The sequence below is a fragment of the Salmo salar genome, chromosome ssa02 (genome assembly GCF_905237065.1).
Source record: "Salmo salar chromosome ssa02, Ssal_v3.1, whole genome shotgun sequence".
Classification (NCBI taxonomy): Eukaryota; Metazoa; Chordata; class Actinopteri; order Salmoniformes; family Salmonidae; genus Salmo; species Salmo salar.
The window spans coordinates 75,606,477-75,621,634 of record NC_059443.1 but is presented as its reverse complement, the minus strand read 5'-3'; the positions used below and the strand labels follow the sequence as shown (position 1 = coordinate 75,621,634).

At 41.7% G+C, this 15,158-nt stretch overlaps 1 protein-coding gene across 10 annotated transcripts in view; it reads left to right on the top strand.

The window, feature by feature from the left end:
- The first annotated feature begins 2,448 nt into the window (after positions 1-2,448).
- The window catches only part of LOC106594040 (bromodomain-containing protein 4), a 78,264-nt gene continuing 65,554 nt past the window's right edge, over positions 2,449-15,158 (top strand). For 5 of the 10 annotated variants that reach the window (XM_045710091.1, XM_045710085.1, XM_045710089.1 and 2 more), the window contains exons 1-2: positions 2,449-2,606; positions 6,971-7,051. The gene's annotated coding sequence lies outside the window, so the exon portion shown is untranslated. Of the gene's footprint in view, positions 2,607-6,286; positions 6,310-6,718; positions 7,052-15,158 lie in introns of those variants that run through there. The other 5 variants (XM_045710093.1, XM_045710077.1, XM_045710080.1 and 2 more) reach the window with 5 other exon arrangements.

Sequence of the window (15,158 nt, the reverse complement as noted above, 5' to 3'; positions counted from 1 at the left end):
ATTGTCTTAATGTAACACTGCATTCTGCATAATACACTGCATTCTGCATAATACAATCTTGTTGACCGTGACGACCATGAGTCAACTAAAAGGAAGGAACAAGTGGGCTGTATGCATCAAGTGTAATATACTGAACAAAAATGAAATGCAACATGCAACGATTTTGAAGATTTTACTGAGGTACAGTTCATATAAGGAAATCAGTGAATTTAAATAAATCCATAGATTAGGGCCAAATGAATTTCACATGACTGGGAATACAGATATGCATCTGTTGGTCACAGATACCTTAAAAGAAAGGTAGGGGTGTAGATCAGAAAACCAGTCCCTATCTGGTGTGACCTCCATTTGCCTCATGCAGCGCAACACATCTTCACATAGAGTTGATCAGGCTGTTGATTGTGGCCTGAGGAGTGTTGTCCCACTCCTTTTCAATGGCTGTGTGAAGTTGCTGGATATTGGCGGGAACTGGAACAAGCTGTTGCACACGTCAATCCAGAGCATCCCAAACATGCTCAATGGGTGACATGTCTGGTGAGTATGCAGGCCATGGAAGAACTTGAACATTTTCAGCTTCCGGGAACTGTGAACAGATTCTTGCGACACGGGCCTTGCATTATGCTGAAACATGAGGTGATGGCAGCGGATGAATGGCACGACAATGGACCACAGGATCTCGTCAGGGTATCTCTGCATTCAAATTTCCATCGATAAAATGCAATTGTGTTCGTTGTCCATAGCTTATGCCAGCCCATACCATAACCCCACTTCCACCATGGGGTGCTCTTTTTACAACTTTGACATTAAAAAAGGGAGATAACTAGTCAGTTGTACAACTGAATGCCTTGAACTGAAGTGTGGTGTTGTTACAAAACTGCACATGAGTGGCCTTTTAATGTCCCCAGCACAAGGTGCACCGGTGTAATGATCACGCTGTTTAATCAGCTTCTTGATATGCCACACCTGTCAGGTGGATGGATTATCTTGGCAAAGGAGAAATGCTCACTAACAGGGATGTAAATAAATTTGTGCACAAAATTTAAGTGATTTAAGCTTTTTGTGCTTATGGAACATTTCTGGGATCTTTTATTTCAGCTCAGGAAACATAGGACCAACAATTTACATGTTGCGTTTCTATTTTTGTTCAATGTAGGATCAGACACCGCCTGTCCCTATAATTTTGATCTGAAAGACCTGAACTCAGGATTGACACTACCAAAGATTGTCTATTATATTGACAAGATATTTGAGTGACCGCTTTAACAAAGGAAATACATGTCCTCAAAGATAAGACAGGTGGGAGAAGTCGAGATCAGGTGGGAAGGGAAAGGGGGATACCTCGTCAATTGCACAACTGAATGCATTCAACCGAAATGTGTCTTCCGCATTTAACCCAACCCCTCTGAATCAGAGATGTGTGGGGACTTGCCTTAATCGACATCCACGTCCCGGGAGTAGTTGTTGTTGGGGGTTAACCGTCTTGCTCATTGGCAGAACGGCTGATTTTTCCACCTTGCCGGCTCTGGGATTCGAACCAGCGACATTTTGGTTGCTGGCCCAACCCTCTTAGCCAATGTCAGGGCAGATAAATGTGTGAACAGTCCATAGAGATAGATAGCAGATTCATCATTGTATCTGTGCCATTATAGTGTATGTGAGGGCATGGGCGGCGCCATTGAGGCTATCTCCATTACGAAGTAGTTATTTTTTTGTTCTTCAATAGAGGACAGCTCCCAACTCATAGGAATCACCAACCAGATGGCTACTTTAAAATGGTGGAAGCCTTCAATGGCAATGCTAAAACGGTTTATATCCATGATGAGTCTTCTATCGCTATGACAACAGGCACAACTCCAATAAAAATGTTTTGCCATGTGCGTCCATATCAGTGCATTCATGAACAATTTAACCAATAACAAACTTCTATTTGATCAAATAAACCTCACGTAGCAAATTAGCAATTACATGTTTTGTTGACCAAAGTCGACACTAATTTACCTCAAAACAAACATTTCTCACTTCGTGGCCTTATTTTCGTGTACAAATTTTGGGCGGAGTAAACCTCTCACTTCGCCTCTTCCTCTTTGATACTACCATACTTGTGATTGAATGACCACTAGGTGGAGGGCTCACTCCACTAAAGGTGGAATTAATTGCATTTCTTCAAGGTAGAATTTACCATAATATGAGTTTATTGTACGAGTATTAAGAACCTATAGTTTATACGATTATGTGATTTATAGAAGGTGAAATTATGCAATTGTTTATAATCTATCATAATAAATTATCCAGTCCATTGAAAGTGTGTGGTTACGCGTCAATAGGGCAATTAATTGTGATGCTATGTATGGCCATTTATGCAGACCACTGTATATTGGGAAATGGTCTATAATATTTTTCAGTGTTTGAAGTTATTGCATGGTATTGCATGTTCCGGGAGACAGGTAGGGAGAGGACAGGGGGATTCGTTCGTGGAGAGGTGACATTCCTCCGAACGACGTCTTGACGTTCCCCCTGCGTCGGACGTCAATGACGTCGAATTGGGCTGTTTGTTCTGGATTCAGGGGTGAGGAAGACCTGCGCGCGCTGACAACCGACAGAAGAAGGTAAATAAACGTGTTTTGGGGTGTCTCTCCACCGATACCGGTATGGTAAACGAAGGCATTAAATCTCAGGAATCCGATAAAACACTCAGAACCACACTCGGTGCAGTATTTCGGTTGGTGTCAGTGCGCGAGGTGCCTAGCGGGGCATGGGCTGTCTTATCACAGGCCTGTCGCCGGTGCGGGCGCACGGGAAGATGAATATTCTCTGTATTTACGTTACCTGATTTGCAGTTTATTGCACATCTTGTGTTTTCGTTCTCTGTGCTCCTTGGTGGTATATTAACGGTGTTTTTCAGGGGCATGGGCACTCCCTGTTGTCATTGCGCACGGTAGCTGGGGGACGGTAGCAGGCTAACGTTAGTAGCTAGTTAGCTAGGTTGTTTGTTTGTAGCCCCGTAGGCCGTATTCTTGACAGAAGTTACGCCTGGTTTGGGGCGTAGTTTACGCTCCGTGGCGCTGAAAGCACGTGAAATACGACGTAGGTTTATTTCTAGAATAACGACACAGTCCAAGTTGTATTCTGAAAGGGTGTTTACGTACGGAGCTGTCAGAAAAATGCTGACAGCTATCATGACTAGCTGTTGTATCTCTAGACCAGGGGTCCCAAACCTTTGCAGGTTTTAAGCTTATTTCCTGCAATTCTACACATGTTGTCATGGCGTGCAAAGACTATTTTGCAGTTGTAAAGCACATTTCTTGCCATTCTATACATTTTACCATATCTAATGTGTGTTCATGTGATATTTGAGTGACAAAAAAATGACTATTTATGGGCTAAAAAATCTAAATGAAAAAACGTTAGCTGACATGGGCTACTTGATCTGGACATTTCTGACAAGTTATAAATAGTTCTCTAAGGGCTGTAGTGACTAACACGACAAGAGGAACTGATGATATACTACCTAATTTAGAGATTACAATTTTTAAGAGTAAGTGTTTAAAGCTGGACTGAGTTTATAAAATAAGAAAAACCTGTGGCGACCCCTCCACAGTTGGGGAACCACTGCCCTAGACAACTTAATCTAATCATCTGCTATGCATATTGCATCTCTAGAAATAGTTTTATTTGAATAAAAGAGACGTAAGCGTCAAGAAGCGCCATTTTGTATATTTACTCGTTGTTTTGGGACCTTATATTCAGGGTGTTTTGACTTTCCATGATCATTTTTCTCACTTCATTATCTAGTCTGATCGGCTGTAATACACAATTAATTGGTATAGCTAGACAGCCTTTGACATTTGTGTGAAATTATGTAAATATTCCTTACGAGACAAAATGTTCAATGAAATTACATTTAAACTTACTCTACCTGTTGTCTGTGCGGTTTGTCCTAATGCTGCTTGAAATTTGAGACAAAATATCCACAGGAACTTATTAGAGAGCCTGTAGGTACCGAGGTTAAGTTAATTTTATATTGGATATTCAGATTTAAATCTTTTAAAAAATAAAACAAAGGCATGGATTGTTCTCCATCCTACCTTGACTCAGAATATAGCCTTCAATTTTCATTGGCATGGCATGCTTGGTTCAATAGCTATTGACGAGAGAACTTAATATCCAATGTAAAATTTATTTTACCAAAGAACTGAGTAACCAATATAAAACTCTTTACCACGGTACCAACCAAATACTGAACCTAACAAGTCAGTAAACAGTCATTTCCTGTGGATATTTTGTCTCAAATTTCGGGCAGCAGAAGGACAACCGCACAGACAACCGGTAGAGTAAGTTTAAATGTAGTTTTATTCAACATCCTGAAACATTTACACAGGATTTTTAACACAAATGTCTTAGGCTGTTTATACCAATTCATCGTGTATTACAGCCTGATTAATCAGACTATTGGTTATCTAGCTAGCTAAAACTCTTTAAAGTTAATGTTATTTGAGGGTAGAGGCCTATATGGTCTGGAGAAATGAGCGTAGCTAAAATGATGCACTTGCTGTGCGCGTTGCTTTGAGATTGGGTTCCAATGTTTTGACAGCGTCGGGTTAGTTGTTGTCAATTATCGTGTGTGTGTGTGTTTTCCTCCAATAACATAAGCAGTAAAACATCATGCTTTACCCCACAGGTGTCAGTCAGTCCACGGAGGGCCGAGTGTCTGTGGGTTTTCGCTCCTCCCTTGTACTTGATTGATGAATTAAGGTCACTGATTAGTAAGGAACTCACCTGGTTGTCTAGGTCTTAATTGAAAGGAAAAACCAAAAACCAGCAGATACTAGGCTCTCCATGGAATGAGTTTGACTCCCCTGCTTTACCCTGTCTGTCTTTCTCTGGTATGGGTAGAGACTTAGACAAAGGCTCTCATTCACGCTGATTGTTAGTCACATGGAGACATGACTACTTGTTTTCACTGTCTGTTTCATCACAACAGACAGACACTCTGCATCTTCTTGTCTTTGCATATGCAAACATACAGTGCAGTCAGAAAGTATTCAGACCCCTTGACTTTTTCCACGTTTTGTTACGTTACAGCCTTTTTCTAAAATGGATTAAATATTTTTTTTCTCCTCATCAATCTAAACACAATACCCCATAATGACATCACAATACCCCACAATGACATCACAATACCCCACAATGACATCACAATACCCCATAATTACAAAGCAAAAACAGTTTTTTAGAAATGTTAGCAAATTGATCAAAAACAACTGAAATATCACATTATTCAGACCCTTTACTCAGTACTTTGTTGAAGCACCTTTGGCAGGGATTACAGCCTTGAATCTTCTTGGGTATGACACTACAAGATTGGAACACCTGTATTTGAGGAGTTTCTCCCATTCTTCTCTGCAGATCTTCTCAAGCTCTGTCAGGTTGGATGGGGAGCGTCACTGCACATTTATTTTCAGGTCTCTCCAGAGATTTCCGATCGGGTTCAAGTCTGGGCTCTGGCTGGGCCACTCATTGACATTGAGACTTGTCCCAAAGCCACTCCTGCGTTGTCTTGGTTGTGTGCTTGGGGTCGTTCACCCCAGTCTGAGGTCCTGAGCGCTCTGGAGCAGGTTTCCATCAAGGAGCTCTCTGTACTTTGCGCCATTCATCTTTACCTCAATCCTGGCTAGTCTCCCATTCCCTGCCGCTGAAAAACATTCCCACAGCATGATGCTACCACCATGCTTCACCATAGGGATGGTGCCAGGTTTCCTCAAGACGTGACGCCTGGCATTCAGGCCAAAGAGTTCAATCTTGGTTTCATCAGACCACAGAATCTTGTTTCTCATGGTCTGAGAGTTCTTTAGGTGCCTTTTGGCAAACTCCAAGCGGGCTGTCATGAGCCTTTTACTGAGGAGTGGCTTCTGTCTGGCCACTCTACCATAAAGGCCTGACTGGTAGGATGCTGCGGAGATGGTTGTCCTTCTAGAAGGTTCTCCCATCTCCACAGAGGAGCTCTGTTAGAGTGACCATCGGGATCTTGGTCACCTCGCTGACCAAGGCCCTTCACCCCCGATTGCTCAGTTTGGCTGGGCGGACAGCTCTAGGAAGAGTCTTGGTGGTTCCAAACTTCTTACATTTAAGAATGATGGAGGCCACTGTGTTCTTGGGGACCGTCAATGCTGCAGAAATGTTTTGGTACCCTTCCCCAGATCTGTGCCTCGACATAATCCTGTCTCTGAGTTCTATGGACAATTCCTTCGACCTCGTGGCTTGGTTTTTGCTCTGACATGCACTGTTAGCTGTGGGACTTTATATAGACAGGTGTGTGCCTTTCCAAATCATGTCCAATCAATTGAATTTACCACAGAATTTACCACAATCAATGGAAACCTGAGCTCAATTTCGAGTCTCATAGCAAAGGCTCTGACTACTTATGTAAATAAGGTATTTCTGTAAAAAAAAAAAAAAAATTATATAAATGTCTAAAAACCTGTAAGCTTTGTCATTATGAGGTATTGTGTGTAGATTGCTGAGGATTTTTATTTTATTTAATACATTTTAGAATTAGACTGTAATGTAACAAAATGTGGAAAAGGCAAGGGGTCTGAATACTTTCCAAAATGCACTGTACACAACGCCTTCTAGACACATCACACACACTGCTGACGTCCAGTCACACTACAACCCTTTTCTTCTCTATATTCTCTCTCTCTCTCTCTCCCCCCACCAGTGTTGTGATTCCTTGCCCTTCTACAGCTCTGTCTCAGACCCCCTCTACTCCCCTCGTCAACCAACCAACCAACCAACCAACCAACCAACCAACCAACCGAAGACTGGCCGGTCTCTCTGTTTCTCTCTCCCCACCAGTGTTGTGATTCCTTGTCCTTCTACAGCTCTCTCTCTCTCTCTCATACCCCCTCTACCCCCCTCGTCAACCAACCAACCAAAGGAAGACTAGCCCCTCTCTCCTGCCTCCCTCCAGGTCACTACTCCACCCCTCCATTCTGAGAGACATGACACTCCCTCTGGACTAGACCAAGCCTGCACCACAACAGACAAACATGTAAGTCCAGCTGTAAGCTAGCAGCTTGTGTGTGTGTGTTCTAGACTAATGAACAACCTACCAGGACTAAACATCATCATTAGGGAAAGGGGGATACCTAGTCAGTTGCACAACTAAATGCATTCCAAAAAAATGTGTCTTCTGTATTTTAACCGAACCCCTCTGAATCGGCTCTGGATTCAAACCTGTCTTAAAGGTTGGTAGGTGTATTTATGTCAGGCTAATGAATAAACTACTACTACACATAATCATTAGATAGTGACGGGGGGGACTGATGCAGTTACATATTTTTTAAGATGTGTCCTAACGTTTTGCCAATATCGTAATATTATTTTTGCGCTAGTTGGTTGTGCTTGCACTAAAACTCCAGTATTTTTCCTTCATAGCTTGTTTTCCTTCATAGCTCCTGAGAATCACAATACATATAGAATCCTGAGAATCACTATTTATTTATTTATTTCACCTTTATTTAACCAGGTAGGCAAGTTGAGAACAAGTTCTCATTTACAATTGCGACCTGGCCAAGATAAAGCAAAGCAGTTCGACACATACAACAACACAGAGTTACACATGGAGTAAAATAAACACACAGTCAATAATACAGTAGAAAAATGTGTCTATATACAATGTGAGCAAATGAGGTGAGATAAGGGAGGTAAAGGCAAAAAAGTCCATGGTGGCAAAGTAAATACAATATAGCAAGTAAAACACTGGAATGGTAGATTTGCAGTGGAAGAAAGTGCAAAGTAGAAGTAGAAATAATGGGGTGCGAAGGAGCAAAATAAATACAGTAGGGGAAGAGGTAGTTGTATGGGCTAAATTATAGATGGGCTATGTACAGGTGCAGTGATCTGTGAGCTGCTCTGACAACTGGTGCTTAAAGCTAGTGAGGGAGATAAGTGTTTCCAGTTTCAGAGATTTTTGTAGTTCGTGCCAGTCATTGGCAGCAGAGAACTGGAAGGAGAGGCGGCCAAAGGAGGAATTGGCTTTGGGGGTGACCAGAGAGATATACCTGCTGGAGCGCGTGCTACAGGTGGGTGCTGCTATGGTGACCAGTGAGCGGAGATAAGGGGGTACTTTACCTAGCAGGGTCTTGTAGATGACCTGGAGCCAGTGGGTTTGGCGACGAGTATGAAGCGAGGGCCAGCCAACGAGAGCGTACAGATCACAGAGGTGGGTAGTATATGGGGCTTTGGTGACAAAACAGATGGCACTGTGATAGACTGCATCCAGTTTATTGAGTAGGGTATTGGAGGCTGTTTTGTAAATGACGTCGCCGAAGTCGAGGATCGGTAGTATGGTCAGTTTTACGAGGGTATGCTTGGCAACATGAGTGAAGGATGCTTTGTTGCGAAATAGGAAGCCAATTCTAGATTTAACTTTGGATTGGAGATGTTTGATGTGAGTCTGGAAGGAGAGCTTACAGTCTAACCAGACACCTAGGTATTTGTAGTTGTCCACATATTCTAAGTCAGAACCGTCCAGAGTAGTGATGCTGGACGGGCGGGCAGGTGCAGGCAGCGATCGGTTGAAGAGCATGCATTTAGTTTTACTTGTATTTAAGAGCAGTTGGAGGCCACGGAAGGAGAGTTGTATGGCATTGAAGCTCGTCTGGAGGGTTGTTAACATAGTGTCCAAAGAAGGGCCAGAAGTATACAGAATGGTGTCGTCTGCGTAGAGGTGGATCAGAGACTCACCAGCAGCAAGAGCGACATCATTGATCTATACAGAGAAAAGAGTTGGCCCAAGAATTGAACCCTGTGGCACCCCCATAGAGACTATCAGAGGCCTGGACGACAGGCCATCCGATTTGACACATTGAACTCTATCAGAGAAGTATTTGGTGAACCAGGCGAGGCAATCATTTGAGAAACCAAGGCTATTGAGTCTGCCGATGAGGATGTGGTGATTGACAGAGTCGAAAGCCTTGGCCAGGTCAATGAATACGGCAGCACAGTATTGTTTATCGATGGCGGTTACGATATCGTTTAGGACCTTGAGCGTGGCTGAGGTGCACCCATGACCAGCTCTGAAACCATATTGCATAGCGGAGAAGGTACGGTGGGATTCGAAATGGTCGGTAATCTGTTTGTTGACTTGGCTTTCGAAGACCTTACAAAGGCAGGGTAGTATAGATATAGGTCTGTAGCAGTTTGGGTCAAGAGTGCCCCCTCCTTTGAAGAGGGGGATGACAGCAGCTGCTTTACAATCTTTTGGAATCTCAGACGACATGAAAGAGAGGTTGAACAGGCTAGTAATAGGGGTTGCAACAATTTCGGCAGATCATTTTAGAAAGAAAGGGTCCAGATTGTCTAGCCCGGCTGATTTGTAGGGGTCCAGATTTTGCAGCTCTTTCAGAACATCAGCTGACTGGATTTGGGAGAAGGTGAAATGGGGAAGGCTTGGGCTAGTAGCTGTGGGGGGTGCAGTGCTGTTGACCGCGGTAGGGGTAGCCAGGTGGAAAGCATGGCCAGCCGTAGAAAAATGCTTATTGAAATTCTCATTTATAGTGGATTTATCAGAGGTGACAGTTTCCTATCCTCAGTGCAGTGGGCAGCTGGGAGGTGTTCTTATTCTCCATGGACTTTACAGTGTCCCAGAACTTTTTGGAGTTTGTTGCAGGAAGAAAACTTCTGCTTGAAAAAGTACATATAGTACATATAAAGTACACAATACATATAGAATCCTGAGAATCACAATACATATAGAATCCTGAGAATCACAATACATATAGAATCCTGAGAATCACAATACATATAGAATCCTGAGAATCACAATACATATAGAATCCTGAAAATCACAATACGCATAGAATTTTGAGAATCACAATACATATAGAATCACAGTACGTATAGAATCCTGAGAATCACAATACATATAGAATCCTGAGAATCACAATACATATAGAATCATGAGAATCACAATACATATTGAATCACAATACATATAGAATCCTGAGAATCACAATACATATAGAATCCAGAGAATCACAATACGTATAGAATCCAGAGAATCACAATACGTATAGAATCCAGAGAATCACAATACGTATAGAATCCAGAGAATCACAATACATATAGAATCCTGAAAATCACAATACATATAGAATCATGAGAATCACAATACATATTGAATCACAATACATATAGAATCCTGAGAATCACAATACGTATAGAATCCTGAGAATCACAATACGTATAGAATCCAGAGAATCACAATACGTATAGAATCCAGAGAATCACAATACGTATAGAATCCAGAGAATCACAATACGTATAGAATCCAGAGAATCACAATACGTATAGAATCCAGAGAATCACAATACGTATAGAATCCAGAGAATCACAATACGTATAGAATCCTGAGAATCACAATACATATAGAATCATGAGAATCACAATACATATTGAATCACAATACATATAGAATCCTGAGTGTCCTGAGAATCTCAGTATACAATATTATCACGATACGATATATCTTGAGGTTCTTGGCCATTTCCAGCCCTAATTTAACTACGACTACACATCATCATTAGATAGTCTTATTGGTTGGTAGACGTGTTAGTAAACTAGATATCTAGCCTCAAAGGACTTCCCCGATGAAATTAGGATGTTTTATGTTGGGGTTTTGGTTCTATTTTTAGTCTTTATTTAACTGGGCAAGTCAGTTAAGAACAAATACTTATTTACAATGACGGCCTACCGGGGAACAGTGGGTTTAACCGCCTTGTTCCCGGGGCAGAACGAGAGATTTTTACCTTGTCAACTCGGGGATTCGATCGATCAACCTTTCGGTTACTGGCCCAACACTAACCACTAGGCTACCTGCCGCCCCATTTTTTTTGTTGTCTATTAAATGGAAAAGTCCATCATCGTTTTGCTTCCTCTACACAGTGTGTGTGTGCGCATGCCTGACTGTGTGTACTTGGGCATGTTGGGTGTGTGTGTCAGCATCTGTGTTTGAGCAAGCTGCCTCAGGCTTGTGCTGGGAAAAGGGGGGTGGAGTGAGTGAGCGAGAAAACGGAGGGATGGGTGGAAGGAGGAGTGGCACTTTAAAGTATGACCAACCAGAAAGAGACAGAGGCATTCTCTGGGAGGGAGGGAGGGAGGGGAAAATAAAAGAAAGATCTAGAATGAGATTCCTCTCTCATTATTCCATCCCCTCCTTTTCTCTCTTTCTTTCCCCTCTATCTCTTTTTGTTTCACTGTTTCCTTCCTTCCATCCCTTTCTTTCTGTGCTCTGGGATTATGGAGAGAGGGAGGGCAGGAGGAATAGGAGAGATGTGGTCTTTCTCTTTCTATCTCACTGTTGGAACTGGAACCAGCTCGTCTTCAGACTCTTCTGTTCATAAAGAACACGAGGAATCCTTTCCCCTGCTCTTCACTCTTCTGTTCATAAAGCAGCGGTCCCCGGGCCGCGGACCGGTACCGGTCCGTGGGTTATTTGGTACCGGGCCGCAGAGAAAGAATAAATAACTTACATTATTTCCGTTTTATTTATTATCTGAGTCTGAACGATGTTTTATTTTGAAAAATGACCGGATTCCCTCTGTTACATCCGTCCATGACTAACTCTTGACGCTTGCCTCTGTCACGTGATACGTTGGATTTGTGGGGACGACGCGTGAAAAGTGGTATATTTGACATGTTTCAAACATTCGCGGGGATTTTGGAAGAGACTGAGCCCGAGCCTTCATTGTCCCAGCTGGTGCACGATCACCTGTCTTTTTTTTAAAAAGAGTTTGAGCGCTACTTCCCAACCACAAAAGACCCACGAACCGCCAAGGAATGGATCCGCAACCCATTTGTCAACAAACCAGATGAATCCAGCATGTCTACGCAAGAAGAAGATCAACTGCTGGAGATTGCAAATGACGGCGGCCTTAAAAGTATGTTCGAGACAACAACTCTGCCGGTGTTCTGGATTAAAGTCACGGCAGAATACCCTGAGATTGCCACAACAGCACTGAAAACCCTGTTGCCATTTCCGACATCCTATTTGTGTGAAGCGGGATTTTCTGCAGTGACATCAACCCCAAAAAATTACGGAGTAGACTGGACATAAGCAACACACTTCGGGTGTCATTGTCTCCTATTACCCCTAGATGGGACCGTCTCGTTGCAGAGAAACAAGCTCAGGGCTCCCACTGATTTAGCGTTATGGTTAGTTGTATTTTTCATGCACTTTATATTTGTTTTTGTGTTGTATCTTATTTTTAAGGCATGTTTAAACATTACCATAGCGACCAGAGAGTGTTAGGGGGCAGAGAGGATGTTAATCATGTTATGTTGTTGGTGCGATGAAACGAGGACGCTGCTAATAAAGTTGCATACGAGTACACAGTGGATTCACGTCTATTATTATATTTAAAAAATACCACCGTTTTTATGCCGGTCGTATCATTTTATTTTGTGTATTTATCCGCCACACCTTAACTTCTTTGGGATAGGGGGCAGTATTTTCACGGCCGGATAAAAAACATACCCGATTTAATCTGGTTACTACTCCTGCCCAGAAACTAGAATGCATATAATTAGTAGATTTGTATAGAAAACACTAAAACTGTTTGAATGGTGTCTGTGAGTATAACAGAACTCATATGGCAGGCCAAAACCTGAGAAGATTCCATACAGGAAGTGTCCTGTCTGACCATTTGTTGTCCTTCTGTTGCATCTCTATCGACATTACAGCATCTGTGGTGTAACATGACACTTTCTAAGGCTTCCATTGACTCTCTAAAGCCGCCAGGAAGTGGAATGGGGTGTCTGCTGTCTCTGGGCAAAGTACAACAGCACAGTTTGTAAGTGGTCAGCCTGGGGACAGTGAGACTGAGATGCGCGTTCACGAGACTTCCCCATTTTTTTTCTTTCAGCCTTTGAATGAATACAACGTTGCCCGGTTGGAATATTATCGCTATTTTACGAGAAATATACCATAAAAATTGATTTTAAACAGCGTTTGACATACTTCTAAGTACGGTAATGGAATATTTTGAAATGTATTGTCACGAAATGCGCTCGCGCGTTACCCTTCGGATAGTGACCTGAACGCACGAACAAAACGGAGGTATTTGGATATAACTATGGATTATTTGGAACCAAAACAACATTTGTTGTAGAAGTCCTGGGAGTGCATTCTGACGAAGAACAGCAAAGGTAATCCAATTTTTCTAATAGTAATTCTGAGTTTAGTGGGCCCCAAACTTGGTGGGTGTCAAATTAGCTAGCCTGTGATGGCTGAGCTATGTACTCAGAATATTGCAAAATGTGCTTTTGCCGAAAAGCTATTTTAAAATTGGACATAGCGATTGCATAAAGGAGTTCTGTATCTATAATTCTTAAAATAATTGTTATGTATTTTGTCAACGTTTATCATAAGTAATTTAGTAAATTCACCGGAAGTTTTCGGTGGGTATGCTAGTTCTGAACATCACATGCTAATGTAAAAAGCTGGTTTTTGATATAAATATGAACTTGATTGAACAAAACATGCATGTATTGTATAACATAATGTCCTAGGAGGGTCATCTGATGAAGATCATCAAAGGTTAGTGCTGCATTTAGCTGTGGTTTTGGTTTTTGTGACATATATGCTTGCTTTGAAAATGGCTGTGTGATTATTTGTGTCTATGTACTCTCCTAACATAATCTAATGTTTTGCTTTCGCTGTATAGCCTTTTTAAAATAGTTGATTGTTTGAGAAAATTGAATTGTGGTATTTTAGTTGGTTTTGTATTTCTCGCCAATCAACAATCAACTATTTTACACCATTTTAAAGATAAGACTCTCGTTAATCTAACCACATTGTCCGATTTCAAAAAGGCTTTACAGCGAAAGCAAAACATTAGATTATGTTAGGAGAGTACATAGACACAAATAATCACACAGCCATTTTCCAAGCAAGCATATATGTCACATGAACCCAAACCACAGCTAAATGCAGCACTAACCTTTGATGATCTTCATCAGATGACACTCCTGGGACACTATGTTATAAAATACATGCATGTTTTGTTCAATCAAGTTCATATTTATATCAAAAACCAGCTTTTTACATTAGCATGTGATGTTTAGAACTAGCATACCCACCGAAAACCTCCGGTGAATTTACTAAATTACTTATGATAAACGTTGACAAAATACATAACAATTATTTTAAGAATTATAGATACAGAACTCCTTTATGCAATCGCTATGTCCAATTTTAAAATAGCTTTTCAGCGAAAGCACATTTTGCAATATTCTGAGTACATAGCTCAGCCATCACAGGCTAGCTAATTTGACACCCACCAAGTTTGGGGCTCACTAAACTCAGAATTACTATTAGAAAAATTGGATTACCTTTGCTGTTCTTCGTCAGAATGCACTCCCAGGACTTCTACAACAAATGTTGTTTTGGTTCCAAATAATCCATAGTTATATCCAAATACCTCCGTTTTGTTCGTGCGTTCAGGTCACTATCCGAAGGGTAACGCGCGAGCGCATTTCGTGACAATACATTTCAAAATATTCCATTACCGTACTTAGAAGCATGTCAAACGCTGTTTAAAATACATTTTTATGGTATATTTCTCGTAAAATAGCGATAATATTCCAACCGGGCAACGTTGTATTCATTCAAAGACTGAAAGAAAAAATGGAGAAGTCTCGTGAACGCGCATCTCAGTCTCACTGTCCCCAGGCAGGCCACTTACAAACTCTGCTGTTGTACTTTGTCCAGAGACGGCAGACACCCCATTCCACTTTCTGGCGGCATTAGAGAGCCAATGGAAGCCTTAGAAAGTGTCACGTAACAGCACAGATGCTGTATTTTCGATAGAGATGCAACTGAAGGACAACAAATTGTCAGACAGGACACTTCCTGCATGGAATCTTCTCAGGTTTTGGCCTGCCATATGAGTTCTGTTATACTCACAGACACCATTCAAACAGTTTTAGTGTTTTCTATCCAAATCTACTAATTATATGCATGTTCTCTTTTCTGGGCAAGAGTAGTAACCAGTTTAAATCGTGTACGTTTTTTATCCGGCCGTGAAAATACTGCCCCCTAGCCCCAACAGGTTAACTCTCTCTCTCTCTCTCTCTGTCAGTGTTCTGGTGATGTA